Genomic DNA, 7,233 nt, shown 5'->3' on the forward strand with positions numbered 1-7,233 from the left:
CTGTCTGGGTGATCTATACATTGATGTAACCAGAGACTTAAAGTCTCCTATTATTACTGTATTACTATCAATTTCTCTCTTTATGTCTGTTAATGTTTGTATTAACATGTATTATGTATTTTGGTGCTCCTATTTTGAGTACGTAGATATTCATAATTGTTATATCTTCTTGTTGGATTGATCTCTGTAATTATATAGTGCCCTTCTTTGTCTCTACTACAGTCCTTGTTTTAAAGTATATTTTGTCTAATATAAGTATTCCTACTCCAGCTGCCACCATTGCTGCTTCTCCTCCTCCTCCTCCCCCCTCTTCCTCCTTCTTCCTTTTTGCTTCCATTTGCATGGAATATCTTCTTCCATTTCTTCACTTTTAGTTTGTATTTGTCTATATGTCCAAGTGATTCTCTTATAGGCAGCATATATTTGGTCTTGGTTTTATTATTTTTTTTAATCCATTCCATTAACCTGCGTACTTAGTCCTTTTACACTTAAGGTAATTATTGATAGTTACGTACTTATTGTCATTTTTGTTCATTACTTTATGATTATTTTATAATTCTCAGTTCCTTTCTTCATATCTTGGCTCTCTTTCATTGTAATGGATAACTTCCTTTAATGTTATACTTGGGCTTCTTTCTCTTTATTTTTTTCTATGTTTATCATGTTTTTGGTTTGTGGTTACATGAGGTTGATATATAATATCATATGTGTAGTATGGCAGTTTATATTAAGTTGATGGTCATTTTACTTTGCACACATTCCGGTAGAGCTTCATTTTTACTTCCACACTCCATTTTTTATGTATGTGTTTCCATATTTTATGTCTGTTTATTTTATGAAGCTCTTTAACTAATTTTTTAGATATAATTGATTTTATTACATTTGTTGTTTAGCCTTCATACTAGCTTTATAAGGTTTGATCTGCTACTTTTACTGTATGTTTGCCTTTACTTGTGCATTTTTTTCTTTCATAATTTTCTTATTTTTATGGCCTTTTCTTTTCCATTTGAAGAAGTATCCTTAACATTTCTTTTAAGGATGGTTTAGTGGTGATGAATTTCTTTAACTTTTGTTTGCCTGAGAAACTTTATCTCTCCTTCAATTCTGAATAATTACTTGGTAGAGTATTCTTGGTTGTAGTTTTTTTTGCTTTTTGTGTTTCTTGTTTGTTTGTTTAATTTCCACACATTGGATCATGCCACTGCCTTCTGGCCTATAAAGTTTCTGCTGAAAAAAATCAGTTGATGGCCTTTTATGTAACTAGTTATTTCTGTCTTGTTGCTTTTAAAATTCTCTTTATCTTTAATCATTGTCTTTTTAATTATTATGTGTCTTGCTGTAGACATCCTTGGGTTCACCTTGTTTGGGGCTGTCTGTAATTCCTGGAAACGAGTGTTCATTTTCTTTCTCAGGTTAGGGAATTTTTAGCTATTATTTCTTCTGATACATTTTTGTTTGTTTGTTTGTTTTTGCCCCTTTCTCTTCTCTCTATGGGACTCATAGTGTGAATGTTCATTTCCTTGATGTCTTCCAAGAGATCTTTTTACCTATTATCATTTTAATTCTTTTTTTCTTTTTGCTGTTCAGCTTGGGTGCCTTCCATTACACTGTCTTCCAGATCACTAATCTGTTCTTCTGCATCCTCTAATATCCTGTTGCTTCCTCTACAGTATTTTTCATTCCATTTTTTATGTTCCTTAATTTTTTTTTTAAATCTCTTTGTTGAACTTCTCACTGAGTACATCCACTCTTTTGCCTAATCTGGTGATCATCTTTGTGACCATTACTTTGAACTCTTTATCAGATAGATTTCTTATCTCTATTTCATTTGATATTTCTGAAGTCTGGTCTTATTTTGGTTTGTTTGTTTGTTTGTTTCTTTGTTTTTAGCATATTACTCTATCTCCTCACTTTGTTTGATTTTCTGTGTTTGTGTCTATGAATTAAGCAGAACAATGTCTTCTCCTAAACTTGAAGGAATAGACTTGTGTAGGAAATCCCTTTTGTAGACTGTGTTTGCTTGGCAGTTTTGGCTGGCTGGAGCTGTGGTGAGCATAGGCTGGGAATCCCTTGGTACTCCTAGCTTGGGCTACCCTGGTCAGAGAGCTGAAACTGAAGTGAATACAGCTAGGGCAGGAGTCCTGAGGCTCACTACACAGAGGGAACCCTGGCAGATCAGTTAGAGTTAAAGTGGTTGAAAGTTGGGGTGTTCTGGGTCTTTTTGAACAAGGAGCACCCTGCAGTAACGGTTGGAGCCAAATTAGGCATAGGCCAGGGGTTCCTTGGGTGTTCCACACTGAAGTTGTTTGGAGCAAGGGCTGGAGCTGAATTGGGCATAGGCTAGTGAATCCTGGGGTTCTTTGTGCAGGGGTCCTCTGGTAGCACAGGTGGCACTGAAGCAGTTATGGTGGGAAGTCCTAGGGTACTCCACACAGGAGGTACCCTAGAGAGTCATCTGGAGCTGAATGGGTACAAGCCTGGGGTGTCCCAGGGTGTTTGTGCCTGTGTCACCAGGTGAGATGATTAGAACTGTAGTGGATACTGTCCAGGGATGTCCCAGTGTGATCTGTACTGAGGCTGCCTTAAGGGGATGGCTGTGGACTAGGAGCTTGGCATTCAGTGGGGTAGCAGGCCAGCTATGGCATCCAAACCCTGTTCCTATCAGTGTCATCAAGATGTAAGGGAAGTGAGAAACATGGTAGTCACCATCCCCTCCAACCCTGGATTGAGTTTCAGCAGTTCCCCTGCCATTTGGCAGAGGGCTAGTTCCATAATACTCTAGTTGCCCTTTTAAAAATGACTTTTTTGTGTGTCTGTGTCCCCCAGACAAATCTGCTCCCAGTACCTCAGTGTTATTCTCCCCACTGCATTTTGCGGTGTTGAGGCTGGGGGTTCCCCTAGTTACTGTGCCTCTGTCTCTCCTGCTGTTGTCTGTGTGATCTCTCTATCCTTTGTTGTTCAGAAAAAGCTTTTCAGTCCACCCTTATTCTTCAGAAGTTGCTCTGTACACAGGTGTTGATTCAGCGTGTTTGTGGATAAGGTGAGTTCAAGCAGACATCTGTATCCTTAACAGCCTTGCCAGACAATTTTGAAGCACAGATTGAGAATTACCACTCAAAGCAACCTACCTGATCTTACTGTGCCTCTGTTGCTTGTCATCATATAAACATATTATTACTGATAACCACTGAACATTTTCTGTTTATTTTTTAAAATATTTTTGAGACATAATTGACATATAACATTGTGTAAGTTAAAGGTGTATGTACAATGTGTTGATTTGACACATTTGTATATTGCAAAATGATTATCACTACAACATTAGCTAATACCTCTATCATGTGACATTGTTTCATTTTGTAGTGAAAACATTTAAGATTTAGCAGTCAATACTACAACATTGTTGACTATAATCACGATGCTGCACATTAGGTCTCCAGAACATAGTCATCTTCTAACTGCAGGTTTTTATCCTTGACCAACAACTCCCCAATTTCTCCACTCCTTAACCTCTGGTAACCACCATTCCATTCTCTGTTTCTATGAGTTTGACTATTTTAGATTCTGCATATATATTATAACATACAGGATTCGTATTTCTCTGATTTATCTCACTCAGCATAATGCCTGCAAAGTCCATCTATGTTGTCACAAATGCCAAGTATTCTTTCTTTCTCATTTTCTTTATAATTTCTCAGGGATACAAGGCTTGGATGTATTATGATAGAGTTCTGCAAATGATTTTAAAATATTACAAAATTAAAGATTTTTTCATAATTTTGTTTTAATTGTTAGGATATTATTTTCAAAGCTAGATATTTTTTGAGAGTCTCAGTTAAATCCACTATTGGATTTGGTAGGCTTTTTATGTTATTCTGAGTAATTTTGAAGGTTTTCTGTGTTCTGAGAATCAGAAGATATTTAGAAATATTCTGTCTAATGTTTAATCTTTTCTTACAACATAAGTGATGAAGTGGGAAATTGTACAGCAGATTATGGATATGGACAGACAGATATACATATTTTTATTTGAGTATAGTTGACACACAATGTTACATTAGTGTCAAGTATACTGGGCAGGTAGATTTTCATTACATACAATAATAACCACATATTTATATAACAAGTGATGAATTAAGTCCTTCCAGAAATTGGTGGGCAAACCAGTTCTCTGTAAGAGAATCACTTTTCACCAAATAGTGCCAAAATAAGGGTTAATAATAACATTTTAATAAATAAAATTTACTATGATATTAATAAGTGAGTACTCTTACATGGAACCAAAATAATTTCACTGTATGTGTGCATTTATTTTTCACATTTAGGATTTGTTTTTAAAATTCATGGTTTTTAGAGATTCAAATTAATAAAAATGACTTAAAGCAAGCCATGTAATATTCATGATATAAAATGTTATATGATTATGAAGATTATGAAGATTCTATACATATTTTATACTTTATATTTGGAAAGGATTTAATATTTTAAATTTAAATTATAAAAATTTAAAGGATATACACCATTTTGCATTTCAAAGTATTTGACCCTGTCGCACCTGAGTGGCTCAGTGGGCTAAGTATCTGACTTCAGCTCAGGTCATGACCTCAGAGCTCTTGAGTTCGAGGCCTACATCAGACTGTATGCTGACAGCTCAGAGCCTGGAGCCTGTTTCAGATTTCTGTGTGTGTGTGTCTCTCCCCCTCCTCAACTCGTGCTCTGTTGCTCTCTCTCTCTCAAAAATAAATAAACATTAATTTTTTTAAGTATTTGACCCTAAGTCTAGCCTACAAATTTTTCTACAAACATTTTAATACTACATGTCTCGTTTTTAGAGATCTGAGTAGTATACATTTATTTTTATATTTTTATACAGATGTTTTGGGGCATTTTTTTCCAGCTTGAAACATTTTCACCCGAACGGTTAAAAATGGGATGGATTTATAACTGACATATTTTTACATCTTGCACACACACACTCACACACATACACACAAATGGTTCAAAAAGCAATCTCACCATTGATACACGCCAGTCACTCAGATATGAAGTGATTTTGTTGCTGTGTTTTACCAGACATATAAACAGTCTTCATTTAGCTCTCTGAGAGCTGCTTCCATTAGAGCTGATGTGTAGTTGGCAAGGGTAATTTTCCTCTTTGAAACCCTAATTGTAACAACTTCTAATAAGCATATGAAATACAAAATATTCTGGGCCAGTGCACACAGTATCTTTTATGAGGTCCATCTAGTTCCACTTGATGAAGCAATTATCAAAAGGCAAATCTTATGCCAAAGATTTATATATATTAGTGTGTTTAAAACATATTTTGTCCTTAAATCATTTCAAAGAGTATCACAGTTCTATACCTACAAACTTTTTGTTTAAATTAACATTTTTGTATTGTAATTAACTTCCATGCTAAAAAATATATAATACCAACTTCAGTTAATTGGTTTATTTTTTTCCAAGTACCTCTAGCAGAAATTTATAATAGATGATTATCAGGCAAACACAATTATTTGCAATTGATTACTTTCACTTCTCTTACATTGTTCTTACATTGTTCACTTCTCTTATTTGTTCTTACATCCATACATGGTTGGTTATCACACTGACCCATTCAACAATTGCTGAAAGCTCAAAAAGATTCTTTGCTGACCCATTGTAATTCTGGAATTCATATGAGCAAAATGTTAGTTCATTAACCTTTTAGATAAACGTTGGAATTTTGATCTTAGCATGTTTATCTTGAATATCATAAAATAATGAACTTATTGTTATTATTCCATAGTTTAATTCTATACTCAAACAAGCAATTCTAAGACAATTAGCATTGCAAAAATATATCATTTTTTTTTTTTAATTTTTTTTTTTTCAACATTTATTTATTTTTGGGACAGAGAGAGACAGAGCATGAACGGGGGAGGGGCAGAGAGAGAGGGAGACACAGAATCGGAAACAGGCTCCAGGCTCTGAGCCATCAGCCCAGAGCCCGACGCGGGGCTCGAACTCACAGACCGCGAGACGCGGGGCTCGAACTCACGGACCGCGAGATCGTGACCTGGCTGAAGTCGGACGCTTAACCGACTGCGCCACCCAGGCGCCCCAAAAATATATCATTTTTATACAAATGCACACCTAAATGCATAAAGCACTTCAGTTCTGCTAAATTTTCTAAAATACAAGTTTTTCTTGTAACAATTTGTTGTGGTTTTATCGATGAAAGTCCATTTTCATTTGAAAGCAGAATAATGAGGCTGTTCATAACTACATTTTTGCTGTGTTAATGAAATAGTGTCTAATTATACATGATATACTAGTGAAATATGAATTCTGAAGAAATGCAAAGAGTATTAATCCTTATTTTATTATAGATTACCTTTAAACAACACAGCACATTTTACTTCAGTCTATGCAATGCCAATTATAATATCAAAATTAACCTCAAGATCATGAGCTTAAATGAAATTTTCTGTAGAGATTTCCAGATTCCTTTGATGGAAAGTTACATATGTTAAAGATTTTTAAAGTCAGTTTTCACCACAATAGTTTTCAATTAAATATTTATATGTTGTAAATTAAGCATGAATATTTGATTCCATAAAATGGCTCAAACTTATTGAAATACACATACAGACAAGGCTAATGTTTTGAAAAAATAATTAAAACATTCTAAACAAATGACATTTAATTCCAAAGCATGGATGTTTAATCTACAGCCTTCTTTATTTGTCTACTTAACTAAATACCTTTATATTCATGAATAAATATAATCACATATAACCAATGGAAATTTTTTTTAAATGATACATTTATTTGTTCTTACTTTGAGGATCCTTTCTCTCTCTCTCTCTCTCTCTCTCTCTCTCTCCCTCCCTCCCTCCCTCTCTCTCTGTCTCTCTCTCTCTCTCCCTAAATCACTAGACACATGGATTAGAATTGTAAGGAACTTTGGAGTCTCCACACTCTATCGTTTGCATTAATCCCTACTTAGCTATTTTTAGTCTTTTTTTCACTAATGATTCAAAGTCAAAAATTAATTTCAGATTGCCTAATGGAGAGAACAAAATAATGAGTTACTCATATAACCTGATTAATTCTGGAAAATCCCCTAATATGGCTATAGAAGTAGCTAAAAAGTTTAACAAAATTCACCTTTGAAAAAAGTTGGAATGTGGTTTTATGATTAAAGAAATAAACCTTTCAAAGGAATAGAATTAAATTCACCTCTCA

This window comes from Felis catus, chromosome B1 (genome assembly GCF_018350175.1).
Source record: "Felis catus isolate Fca126 chromosome B1, F.catus_Fca126_mat1.0, whole genome shotgun sequence".
In the NCBI taxonomy this organism is placed as follows: Eukaryota; Metazoa; Chordata; class Mammalia; order Carnivora; family Felidae; genus Felis; species Felis catus.